Raw genomic sequence first — 13944 nt, 5'->3', positions numbered from 1 at the left:
TACTGGAGTGGGGTGCCATTTCCTTCTCCAATGCATGAAAGTGAAAAGTGACAGTGAAGTCGCTTAGTAAGTTAACAAAATAAGGAAGAGGAAATATTCAATATTCATAAAAGTTATAAGCCACCAAGAAAATATAACACTGATGAGTTTTACATACTGAGAGAAATTAAGCAAAATTGAGAGAATTAACAAATTAGTGCTCATTTTACTATCTATATAAAATTAAATAAAGCTACAAGATATTTGTAGAATACAATAAGTGATAAGTCTTTTTTATTAAAACATCTTTTTATTAAAACAGCTGAGTTATTTGATCTTCAATCTCTCTGAAACATTTACTTACAAAAACTATGAATTTGTATACAGGAAGAGAGATATTAAAAATTTCTAAAAATTAGAAATTGTATAAAGGCAATATTTTCTGAACATTTTGCAATTAAATTAGTAGTTTAAATATAAAAATGAGCAGTGTTGTGTTCTGCTTTTTGTTTTTTTTTTAATGATGACTTTTTTTGAATCACATATATGAAAACAACTTGAGCCAGAAAAGAAAATAGAAACTGAAATGATAGATTATTATGAAATAAAAACAGAAAACATTATAGCTCAAACTTTTCAGAAGTCAAATAACACTCATAGATAACTTTTTGTAATAACCATAATTATAATTAAGAAAATTATTTTAAAATGTAGATAATTATCAAAGTTAAAATCATGCAAAATAAATGTAAGAAAAAGGATAAAGTTAACAATCATAAATTGAAGAATTAATACAACTGAAGAACAAAAAGCTCCATATCAACAACAACAACAAAATATCTACATAGGAAGATTAATATAGATATGATTTTTCAAGACTGATCAAGAGAAACTGAAAATACAAACTAATATTAGCAACAAAACTCCAGACTGAAGGGAATATACAAATATTAAGACCATTCTTGGTAGAAAATAGTAAGAATTTTGAAAATGAATGATTAAAAAATGTAGATAATGAAAATAATAGAAAGTTTTTAAAACATAATAATCAGGCACAGATTTAGTCTTCATCATTTACATTCCATAGTTTTTTATACTCAAATTACAAACTGAGGAATATTTCTTAGAAATAATTTAATACAGATTAGAAAACTTCAATTAAAATAATAAAAAATAACAACTTTTAAATTGAATGATAATTTTTTCTAGTTCTTGTTCTTGGAGAGTGACTGTTTTATTCTTTTAATAAACAGGCATGCATACTATAAAATATCAACATGTAAAGCAATGTGTAGAATTTTTATTTTTTTACATTGCATTCAAGTGTCATGGTTTAGGTTTTAAATCCAGTCTGTTGAACTTAACAAAGTAGTGAGACTATTATAGATTTATTAAAGGTCTAATCTTCAAATTCATTTTTAAAATATTATGCAAATAAAGTAAAGTGAAGTAGGAAAACAAAGTGGGAAATCTGACTGGTGGCTCAGACCTCAAAGAATCTGCCTGCAATGTGGGAGACCTGGGTTTGATCCCTGGGTTGGGAACCCACTCTAGTATTCTTGCCTGGAAAATCTCCATGGACAGAGGAGCCTGATGGGCACCTCTGGGATTGCAAAGAGTCAGACATGATGAAGCACAGCACAATCTTCAAATTCATTTTAAAAATGTTATCCAAATAAAGCAAAATGCACGAGTAAAACAAAGTGGGAAATACGACAACTTATATTGGTTGTTCTGTCACTCAGTCATGTCCGACTCTTTGCAAAACCATAGACTGCAGCACGCCTGGCCACCCTGTCCCTCACCATCTCCTGGAGCCCACCCATGTCCATTGAGTCAGTCATGTCATCCAACCATCACAACTTCTGTCATCCCCTTCTCCTGCCTTCAATCTTTCCCTGCGTCAGGGTCTTTTCTAATGAGTCAGCTCTTTGCATCAGGTGACCAAAGTATTGGAGCTTCAGCATCAGTCCTACCAATGAATATTCAGGATTGATTTCCTTTATAATTGACTGGTTTGATCTTCTCACTGTCCAAGGGACTCTCAAGAGACTTCTCCAACATCACACCTCAAAAGCATCAATTCTTTGGTGTTCAGCCTTTTTTATAGTCCAACTCTCATATTGATACATGACTACTGGAAAAACCATAGCTTTAGCAAGACAGATCTTTTTTGGCAAAGTAACATCTGTGCTTTTTTACATATTCCACTTTCATATGTATTTTTACATATTTCACTTATATCGGTAGCTCAGCGATAAAGAATATACCTGCAATGCAGAAGTTGTAGTTGATGTAAGTTTGATCCCTGGGTCAGGAAGATTCCCTGGAGCAGGGCGTGGCAACCCACTCCAGTATTCTTGCTTGGAAAATCCCATGGACAGAGGAGCCTGGACAGCTACAGGCCATAGGACTGCAAAGAATAGGACACAACTGAAGCAGTTGACCATGCACGCATGCTCATAGTCCACAAAATGCATTATATGATTTTGTGTATGTGACCAAATGTGTTTTCTATATCCACTATCCTCTATTTTAATGGATAATTTGAGCCTTTAAGAATTGGGGAAATATTCATATATATGTAGAAAAGTGAAATATTGCCTTGCAGTGTTAGAGAAAAGACAATTTTGTTATGGCAAATTGAGCTTCATTTTTAGAAAAAATAAAATCTCTCTGTAGGAGAACATGCAGAATTAATGGAGATCAACTTAACAATGGGAAAAACAACAACAACAACAACTATTGCCAAGGATCCTCTCTGAATTTTGTATTTTTACCTCTCACTATGAAAAAGGCAAGGAAGATGGGAGAAAAATGCAGATGATGTTGGCTCTTTTGCATTTCACAAGATGCCTCTCCATTTGCAAGTGAAGAGTAGAAGTGTTAGTACCTCAGTCCTATCAAACACTTTGCATTCCATGGACTGTAGCCCACCAGGCTCTGCTGTCCATGGAGTTCTCCAGGAAAGAATACTGGAATGGGCAGCCATTCCCAACTCAGGGTCTGAGTTGAACCAGGGTCTCCTGCAGACAGATTCTTTACCATCTGAGCCACCAGGGAAGCCCAACTGATTAGTATCTATGCTTTAATTTGTGAGGAGAGACAATATATTTAATGGGAAAAGGATAATGAATTGAGTGTAAAAAGATTTGAAGCATAAGTCTGGCTATGCAACTATCTAGCTTTGTACTATGAATTATTTATCTAATCCATCAGTTCCCTCTGCCAGAAGCTAGAGGATTAGTGTAAAATTACTTTTAGGATCCCTGTTAACACAAAGTCTTTAAAGTACAGTTACTTTGGCAAGTGATGATAACAATTTTTCCCATTTTTCTTTTAATCATTGTTTCATTTTATTTTCGATTATCTGATTTGTTTGCAACTTATTTTGATGTATTTAAATTTAATATAAAATTAAATTTAATATAAAATAATAGAATGTAAATAGGAACTAAATAGCCTCTTTATGAGGGTGAAAGAGGAGAGTGAAAAAGCTGGCTTAAAATTCAACATTAAAAAAATACTAATGTCACAGCATCTGGTCTCATCACTTCATGGCAAATAAAATGGGGTAAAAGTGGAAGCAGTGACAGATTTTCTTTTCTTGGGCTCCAAAATCACTGTAGATGGTGACTGCAGCCAAGAAATTAAAAGACACTTGCTCCTTGGAAGAAAAGCAATGAAAAACCTATAAAGAATATTCAAAACCAGAAACATCACTTTGCTGACAAAGGCCTATATACTCAAAGGTATGGTTCTTCCAGTAGTCATGTATGGATATGAAACTTGGACTATGAGAAGGCTGAACCTTAAAGACACTTTCGAACTGTGGTACTGGAGAAGACTCTTGAGAGTCCCTTGGACTACAAGGAGATCAAACCAGTCAATCCTAAAGCAATTCACTTTAAATATTATTTGGGAGGACTGATACCAAAATTGAAGGGCCAACTCATTGGAAAAGACCCTGAGTCTGGGAAAAACTGAAGTAAAAGGAGAAGGGGGTGGCAGAGGATGGAATGTTCACTGACTCAATGGATATGAATTTGAGCAAACTGCAGGAGACAGTGAAGGACAGAGGAGCCTGGTGTGCTGAAGTCCATGGCATCCCAGAGAGTCAGACAACTTAGGACTGAACAACAACAACAAAATATAAAATATATAAAAAAGTTAGAACTGGACATGGAGTAACAGACTGGTTCCAAATAGGAAAAGGAGTACATCAAGGCTGTATATCGTCACCCTGCTTATTTAACTTATATGCAGAGTACATCATGAGAAACCCTGGGCTGGAAGAAGCACAAGCTGGAATCAAGATTGCTGGGAGAAATATCCATAACCTCAGATATACAGATGACACCACCCTTATGGCAGAAAGTGAAGAAGAACTAAAGAGCCTCTTGATGAAAGTGTAAGAAGAGAGTGAAAATGTTGGCTTAAAGCTCAACATACAGAAAACTAAGATCATGGCATCTGGTCCCATCACTTTAAGTTAAATAGATGGGGAAATAGTGGAAACAGTGGCTGACTTTATTTTTCTGGGCTCCAAAATCACTGAGGATCATGATTGCAGCCATGAAATTAAAAGACACTTGCTCCTTGGAAGGAAAGTTATGACCAACCTAGACAGCATATTAAAAAGCAGAGACATTACTTTGCTAACAAAGGTCCGTCTAGTTAAGGCTATGGTTTTTCCAGTGGTCATGTATGGATGTGAGAGTTGGACTATACAGAAAGCTGAACACCAAAGAATTGATGCTTTTGAACTGCGGTGTTGGAGAAGACTCTTGAGAGTCCCTTGGACTGCAAAGGGATCCAACCAGTCCATCCTAAAGGAGATCAGTCCTGGGTGTTCATTGGTAGGACTGACGTTGAAGCTGAAACTCCAATATTTTGGCCACCTGATGCAGAGAGCTGACTCATTTGAAAAGATCCTGATGCTGGGAAAGATTGAGGGCAGGAGGAGAAGGGGATGACAGAGGATGAGATGGTTGGGTGGCATCACTGACTCAATGGATATGGGTTTGGGTGGACTTCGGGAGTTGGTGATGGACAGGGAAGCCTGGAGTACTGTGGTTCATGGGGTCACAAAGAGCTGGACATGACTGAGCAACTGAACTGAACTGAACTGAATTTAACGTAAAATCTACAGAAAAGCTGCAAGAATAGTACAAGAAACAATTAGATACCTTTTGCCCAGATCTTAGATGTGGAGTATCTCCTCATGGCTACTGCCCCTGACGTTGGATATGGGGTAGATCCTCTTGGCCATTCCTATGCCATTGCAGATGGTGATTGCAACCATGAAATTAAAAGATGTTTACTCCTTGGAAGGAAAGTTATGACCAACCTAGATAGCATATTCAAAAGCAGAGACATTACTTTGCCAACAAATGCCCATCTAGTCAAGGCTATGGTTTTTCCAGTGGTCATGTATGGATGTGAGAGTTGGACTGTGAAGAAAGCTGGGCACCAAAGAATTGATGCTTTTGAACTGTGGTGTTGGAGAAGACTCTTGAGAGTCCCCTGGACTGCAAGGAGATCCAACCAATCCATTCTAAAGGAGGTCAGTCCTGGGTGTTCTTTGGAAGGAATGATGCTGAAAGGTTGTTGCTGAATCACGCGAATACACCAGGATTCTTGGCCCCCGGAGGAGAAGAATTCAATCCGGGGCCAGAGACGAGGCTTGAACGCTCAGAGCTTTTGTGTAATAAAGTTTTATTGAAGTATAAAGGAGATAGAGAAAGCTTCTGACATAGGCATCAGAAGGGGGCAGAAAGAGTACCCCCCTGCTAGTCTTTAGCTGGATGTTATATAGTCACTAGCAGTCTGTTAATGAAAGAAAGGAATGTCTTAAAATTCAGATGGGCCATAAAATGATTAACTTGAATCTTGAAGAAGGGCAGACCACCATACAAATAGTTTCATTTACATTAGGGGATTAGGGGAACAATTACATTAGGACAATTACATTAGATTAGGGGAACAATATCCATACTGGTTTGTCAAGTAGGTTCTGGGCCAAGAGGTGGAACCGACTTGGAGACAGAGTTTGGGGTAAAGGCATAGTACATTAGCATAGCTTAAGACAAACATTTCCATAAGAAAAAGGCATTGGTTATCTCTAGACTCGAGAATAGCTAACTTCATAGCTAACTTCAGGCAAAGCCGGGTGTCATTATGGCAACACAATATTTTAAGAGAAACCTCCCTTTAAATTTGTATAGAGAAGGAAAAAATATTGCTAGTTTGTTTCCTCCTGCCGCTTAAGAGAGATAAAAATGTCTGACACTTGCAGGCTATTTCCTCTATTTGGAGACCCCTGGCCTTCCTGCCTGTTACCCTCTCATTCCCCCCTTTTCTTTTAGGAGAATTATGTTGCCTAGGGAAAAGGGGCGTCGTTCTCATTCCATAACTACTTCCGAGCTGACAAGGGGTGTTGTCCCTAAATTGGTGAGGCAACATATTCTCCTAATCCTCGTATTGAGGATATCTGATCCAGGGGCCCCAAATAGTAGCTGGAGGAAGCTACAGTAGTAGCAGGAGTTTGAGCAACCATTTGTAACTTAAAAGCTTTCATGCGGCTAGAAACAAATCCAGTTATACAATTACAGATGCAGGGAGCAAACAGCAAGAACAAAACAACCAGAATTATCGTAATTAAGATAGTTGTCCACCATGGGGAACTAGTTAACATTTTCCAAAGTGAGGCAATCGAGGAATCAAAATTAAAAGTCACATTATGTCCATAGTTAAAGTACAAAGTTGCACCAGTCCATTTTAGGGTTGGTAGATGTCATCAGATGACAAAGAGGCATCGCATGTGATTGTTGTCGAAGGTATTCACAGACTTGGAGAAAGTCTTTTCCTTGAAGTGGGGATGTCCACCACGGGAAGCCTTCCACTGACGAAGAGGGGAGCGCTCCGCAGACCCAGCAGTTAGACCGATTGTGGAATGCAGCATAGGAGTGAGCCCAGGACAGGAAGACATTGTCTTGAGGATCCAACGGCAGACTCAGGATATTTGGAGTCAGCAGAAGTAGACTCACATAGATTATCAGGCCCATCCGCTGCCCTTTGCTTAACTCTAGAGCTCGGGTCAGGGCCACAAGCTCCGCTAACTGAGCACTGGTTCCCTGGGGGAGAGATTTTGCTTCCAAAACCTGTTCAGCAGTCACCACAGCGTAACCTGCTTTACGCTTTCCATCCTGAACAAAAGAACTGCCATCTGTAAATATTTCCATGTCAGGATTGTCTAATGGGGTATCCTTTAGATCCTCCCGAGCTGCATAGTTTAAAGTTAGGAATTGAGAACAATCGTGATCAGGTGTTTCATTTTCCTTCTCAGGAAGGAAAGTGGCAGGATTTAAATTTCCACAAACTTTAAGCTTAGTTACTGGTCTTTCTAACAACAATGACTGATACTTAAGAAGCCTACTGTCTGTCATCCAAATATTAACCTTAGAATTTAAGATTCCACTCACATCATGAGAAGTCAGTACAGTAAGGTTTCGTCCATTAATTATTTTTAAAGCTTCAGGTGCTAATAAAGCCGCTGCCCCAATTACTCTTAGGCAGTGGGGCCACCCACATGCAACTACATCTAATTCTCTGCTTAGATAAGCAATAGGTTGTTGGTGAGGCCCTCGGGGTTGTGTCAAAACTCCCAATGCCACACCTTTTCTTTCAGTGACAAACAAATTAAATTCTGACCCTGTGGGCAAGCTCAGAGCTGGAGCTTGCAGGAGAGCAGTCTGAAGAACCTTAAAAGCCTTTTGAGTTTCTGGAGACCAAACCAGTTTGTCAGTTTGGGCCTGCTGAGTTTCAGCTATAAGTTTATATAAAGGCCGGGCAAGTTCCCCATAACCCGGAATCCAAATGCGACAGTAACCTGTGATTCCCAAAAATCCTCTCAATTGTCTTAAAGTCATAGGTAGGGGGTGATTTAGTATAGGTTTAATTCTCTCAGGGCCTATGGCCCTAGTCCCTTCTGATATGATTAGGCCCAGATATCTAACTGATTGTTGACAAAGCTGAGCCTTTTCTCTTGATGCCTTGTAACCACAGCCTGCCAGAAAGTTTAAGAAATCTTCTGAGGCTCGCGAACAAGCTTCCTCTGTCTCAGCACAGAGCAAAATATCATCTACATATTGTAACACCACTGCTTCAGAGCTATTAAAGTTTTGTAAATCCCGTGACAAACTTTGTCCGAATAAGTGAGGACTGTCACGAAATCCCTGGGGCAAAACTGTCCAGGTTAACTGAGAAGCTGGCTGCGTAGGGTCTTCAAAGGCAAATAGGAATTGACTTTTTTCTGCCAAAGGCACTGAATAGAAGGCATCCTTTAAATCAATTAACTGAGAAATATTTGGCCCGTTCAGGAATTTCAGACAATAGAGTATAAGGATTAGGCACCACGGGGTGTAAAGGAACTACAGCCTCATTTATTATTCGTAAATCTTGAACTAGTCTCCATTTACCATTCGATTTCTTTATACCCAAAATAGGAGTGTTGCAAGGACTGTTACAGGGAATTAATAGTCCCTGTTCCTTTAAATTTTCGATGATGGGTTTTAACCCTTCCTTAACTTCAGGTTTCAGTGGATACTGCTGCTTATGTGGAAATACGTGTGGGTCTTTGAGCTTAACAACTACCGGAATAGCATTTTGTGCTCGACCCACAGATTTTCCATCAGCCCATACTCTAGGATTTACATTTTGTTCAACTAAAGGGAGAGAAAGGGAGGGCTCCATATTCATGAAAACAGAGGCATGGACCTTGCTCAGTATATCCCTTCTCAAAAGGGGTGAGGGAGATTCTGGCACAATCAGAAACTCGTGTGAAAACAGCACAGAATCCCAGTTGCAAGATAAAGAATAACTGAAATAATACCTTTTGGCTTGTCCAGACAGTCCCATTACGGAAGCGGATCGGGAAGAAAGTGGGCCAGGGGCTTCAGTAAGCACAGAATAAGTTGCCCCAGTATCTAAAAGGAAATCGACGGATTGGCCCCCCACAACTATTAATACCCGGGGTTCCTCAGGTGTAATTAGGATGGGAGCTTGTGTGGGGACCCCCGGGCACCTTCAGTCCTGATTGTCTTGAGAGTCCGACCCCGGAGACCTACGCCTCTGGGGGCAGTCTCTCTTCCAGTGTGGTCCTTTGCAGACCGGACATGGAGCCGGGGGCGGCTTAGATGCCTGAGGGCAATCCCGCTTGAGGTGCCCCTCCTTTCCACAGCAGTAGCAAGCCCATCTCTTTTCACCTGGGCCCCTCTGGGCATTTTTCTCAGGCTGTTTAAGAACGTTTTTCATAGCCATGGCGAAGGCTTCCGCCTTTTCCTTTGTCTTTTTTTGCCTTTCTTTCTTTTCCTCATATTCCCTACCATAATAGACTGTCTGAGCCAGTTGTAACAGAGTATCTAAAGACTGATTTGGTCCATACGCCTGTTTTAATAGCTTACGGCGGATATCTGGAGCCGACTGAGTGAGAAATCTATCCTTTAAGATCACTTTTCCCTCTTCACTTTCGGGATCAATCTCAGTGAATCTGCGAAGGCCTTCTCTCAGTCTATCTAGGAATTTACCAGGAGCTTCTTTCTCTTCCTGTTCTATATCTGCCAATTTGCCATAGTTTAAAGGCTTAGAACGCGCCTGCCTAAGTCCTTCAAGAATACATCTAACAAAATGACTCTGATCCCATCTTCCTTTAGCTGTGTTGTAGTCCCAGTCTGGTTCTATAGTTGGGACCGCCTGATTCCCAGTGGGGAGGGCCGCTATCTCGTTCTCCCTCTTCCCTACTGATTCATTACCAAGCCACTCATCTCCATAAGCAACCGCTTTTCCCAAAACTCGAGTCTTTGACTCAGGAGTCAGCGTTTGTCCCAAGATATACATCACATCCTTCCAAGTGAGATCATAAAGCAAAGTAACACCTTTAAAAGCTCTGATATATTTTTCTGGGTCCTCTAAATAATCTCCCAGATCCTCCTTGATTCTTTGTATTTCTTGATAAGAAAAAGGCTTATTAACTCTCATGGACTGATTATTTCTCCCGGTGGGTGTTTCATAAAGAGGCAACAGCTTGTGTGGCTGTTCCTCAGTCTCTCTGGCTGCTCTGCGCATATGATCCCAGGGATAGATTGGAGAAACCTGTTTTTCCTCTTCTCTTTGTCTCCTGTCTTCCATCTCATCGCTTACTTCGATGGTCTGAGTTTCTACTGAAACCAGAGTAGTCTGAGGTCGTACTGAGACAGGAGTTGTTTGGACCTCCATGTGGGCAGTTTGAATCCCAGTTTGGAGTCCCAGGTACGGGGGCAAAGGAAGAGGATAGGGAGGAGCTGAAGGTTTCACACCCAAATCTATACCCTTAGGACATAAGTCTGGCATATTTTGCAGAGAGAAAAAGGGCAACACATATGCTACTTCTACCCATTTTCCTTGTTCCTTACAGAACCGGTCTAATTGTAGAACAGTATTATGCTTAAGAGACCCTCCAACTGGCCACCGTTCGCCGTCCTCCAATGGATACCGTGGCCATGCAGTATCACATAGGAAGACCAGGTGTGTCTTCTTTAAGCCCTGGGGATCAAATCTATCCCAGTTTTTCAGGATACAGTTTAAAGGAGTGAGGCTGGAATTGTTAGCTCCCATCTGTAAGAGAGAAAAAAAGCGACCAGCGCCATTTTTTCTACCGGAGGCGTCCCTCCCTGCTCTAGATGGGGGTGTAGACAGACGTTACACCAAAAGCTTTTCCTTCCTGGTCGGACTTAGTCTGTCCCTTACCGACGCAGGGGCCGTACTCGTCCCTCCCGGTTCTACCACCGAGACGGGGTGGGGATGTACCAGGGGTAGACTTGATAGCATCCCTACTTGACGTCCAGCTCTTCACCCTTAACCTTGCTTGCCTCTGATGTCACCCGGGGTGAATCAGAGTAACCTCCCGGAATGCCTCCCAAGCTAAGACCATTGTGGGAAACATTCGTCACCTGAGTACCTGTGCACGACCCTGAGTATTTCTTGACCACAATAAGACCGATGCGAACATAAAACTGAGATGTTCTTTCCAAGCATCACCACACCAGTATAACAGCCTCCTCTGATCCACTAAGAGCCGGCATTACCAAAGAAAAAACAACCCATCGCAGTCCCAATCTGAGTAACCTTTAACCTCAGAGATGTTCTGGGAGCTAGAGCTCCATCTAGCTTCCGAACTTTCGATTCCTAGCGAGGCTAGACACTTTCTTGACTACGAATCCAAGTTTGGGACCTAAGCCACAGTACACAATAACAGTATAGATCACAAGTCCCTTGAAAGTCTATGATCCGATAGATTAGGTTAGTACTTCTAATTCCCAAGGAGTTATGAAATGGTCAAAGAGACCGAAAAGTTTGACCGAGAAAGGAGAGTTCGGTCCACACGCTTTGCTCATTTCTGGTCGGTTCCCGAAGGAGACATTGGGTGCCTCTTGGCATTGGCAGGTCGGTATAACGCCCCGACAGGTTTCTGCCATGAGCCGTATGAGATCACCGTGGAACCGCAGAGCAGGGCTCCTTACGTGTTTCACGCAGGGCATGCCATTCATTCACACAAGCACACGGTTGAGTTAGTAAAGCACAGCAGAAAACGTGTTCGCTAAGAGAACAAAGAACTAAAGCTCCAAGCATCCTTACCTTGTCCTGAAGGATCCCGGACGAGCCCCCAAGATGAAAGGTTGTTGCTGAATCACGCGAATACACCAGGATTCTTGGCCCCCGGAGGAGAAGAATTCAATCCGGGGCCAGAGACGAGGCTTGAACGCTCAGAGCTTTTGTGTAATAAAGTTTTATTGAAGTATAAAGGAGATAGAGAAAGCTTCTGACATAGGCATCAGAAGGGGGCAGAAAGAGTACCCCCCTGCTAGTCTTTAGCTGGATGTTATATAGTCACTAGCAGTCTGTTAATGAAAGAAAGGAATGTCTTAAAATTCAGATGGGCCATAAAATGATTAACTTGAATCTTGAAGAAGGGCAGACCACCATACAAATAGTTTCATTTACATTAGGGGATTAGGGGAACAATTACATTAGGACAATTACATTAGATTAGGGGAACAATATCCATACTGGTTTGTCAAGTAGGTTCTGGGCCAAGAGGTGGAACCGACTTGGAGACAGAGTTTGGGGTAAAGGCATAGTACATTAGCATAGCTTAAGACAAACATTTCCATAAGAAAAAGGCATTGGTTATCTCTAGACTCGAGAATAGCTAACTTCAGGCAAAGCCGGGTGTCATTATGGCAACACAATATTTTAAGAGAAACCTCCCTTTAAATTTGTATAGAGAAGGAAAAAATATTGCTAGTTTGTTTCCTCCTGCCGCTTAAGAGAGATAAAAATGTCTGACACTTGCAGGCTATTTCCTCTATTTGGAGACCCCTGGCCTTCCTGCCTGTTACCCTCTCAATGCCAAAGCTGAAACTCCAGTACTTTGGCCACCTCATGTGAAGAGTTGACTCATTGGAAAAGACTCTGATGCTGGGAGGGATTGGGGGCAGGAGGAGAAGGGGACGACAGAGCATGAGTTGGTTGGATGGCATCACCAATTCAATGGACATGGGTTTGGGTAGACTCCGGCAGATGGTGATGGACAGGGAGGCCTGGCATGCTGTGATTCATGGGGTCGCAAAGAGTTGGACATGTCTGAGCGACTGAACTGAACTGCCCAGATATACCTCTATTTATGGGTTTTACAAAAGGCTCAGTGAGTAAAGAATCTGCCTGCAGTGCAGGAGATGCATTTTGATCCCTGGGTTAGGAAGATCCCCTGGAGGAGGGATGGCAACCCACTCCAGTATTCTTGCCTGAAAAATCCCATGGGCAGAGGAGCTTCTCAGGCCACAGTTCATTGGGTCACAGAGTCAGACATAACTGAAGCGGCTGAACAAGCAGGAATGTTCAGTTCAGTTCAGTCACTCAGCATGTACCTATATTTATATCCTGTGTTATTTACTCTAATATCTCCTCATCTCTGTCTTTCTGTTTCTCTCTCTCTCACTCTCCCATTCTTCTTGCTGTGTTTTTCCTTTTCATGTATGAGTTTGGCTGTATGTGTGTGTACAATTTTTTTTCCTGAAACACTTGAGCATAATTTAGTGAATATTCCTTTTTATGGAACAAGGGCATTCTGTTATATACCTACAATACAGTGATTAAAATTAGGAAATGTAACCTTGTATAACACTATTATCTAATATACTGTCCATATTTGAGTTTCCTAAATTATCATTTTATAGCTATTTTTTTCCCCAGTCAGATCCAAGACCAATTCTAATAGAGGGGCATTGAAGTCTCCAACCATCAGAGTAGATTATTCTATTTCTCTCTGCAATTATTTTCTTTTTTGCATTATTTGATTTGACACTCTGTTGTTAGGTACATATATGTGAAGGGTTATCTCTAGGCTTTTTTGGGAGAATTTACTCTTTCTTAATGCTCATACATATATCTGATAATGATTCATCCTTAAAAGACTGTTTTGTCTGGAATTACTATAGTCATTCATGCTTTCTTTTGATTTATGTTAGAGAATATTTTTAATTCACACTTAATATATATGTATCCTTATATTTAAACTGGGTTTCTTATAGACAGCTTACAGTTGGCACTTGTGTTTTTATGCACTCTGAATCTCTGTCTTTTAAATGGTATATTTAGACCACTGACATTCAGTGTGATTACTGATATTGTTGAATTAATATCTACCATATTTATAACTGTTTTCTTTTTGTTGTCATTGATTATTGTTCTTATTTTTATGTTCCACAATTTCTCTGACTTTTGTGGTTTTATTGGAGTATGTTATGATTCTATTTTTTCTTCTTTCTCAGCATGATTTGTGTTCTGTTTTTGGTTTTTTTCATTTTTTACTTTTTTATTGGTTGCCCTAGAGTTTGCAATATACATTACAAATATAATGGATCCCTG

This window comes from Bos indicus, chromosome 1, assembly GCF_029378745.1.
Source record: "Bos indicus isolate NIAB-ARS_2022 breed Sahiwal x Tharparkar chromosome 1, NIAB-ARS_B.indTharparkar_mat_pri_1.0, whole genome shotgun sequence".
In the NCBI taxonomy this organism is placed as follows: domain Eukaryota; kingdom Metazoa; phylum Chordata; class Mammalia; order Artiodactyla; family Bovidae; genus Bos; species Bos indicus.
Note: the sequence above shows the minus strand (reverse complement) of the source record.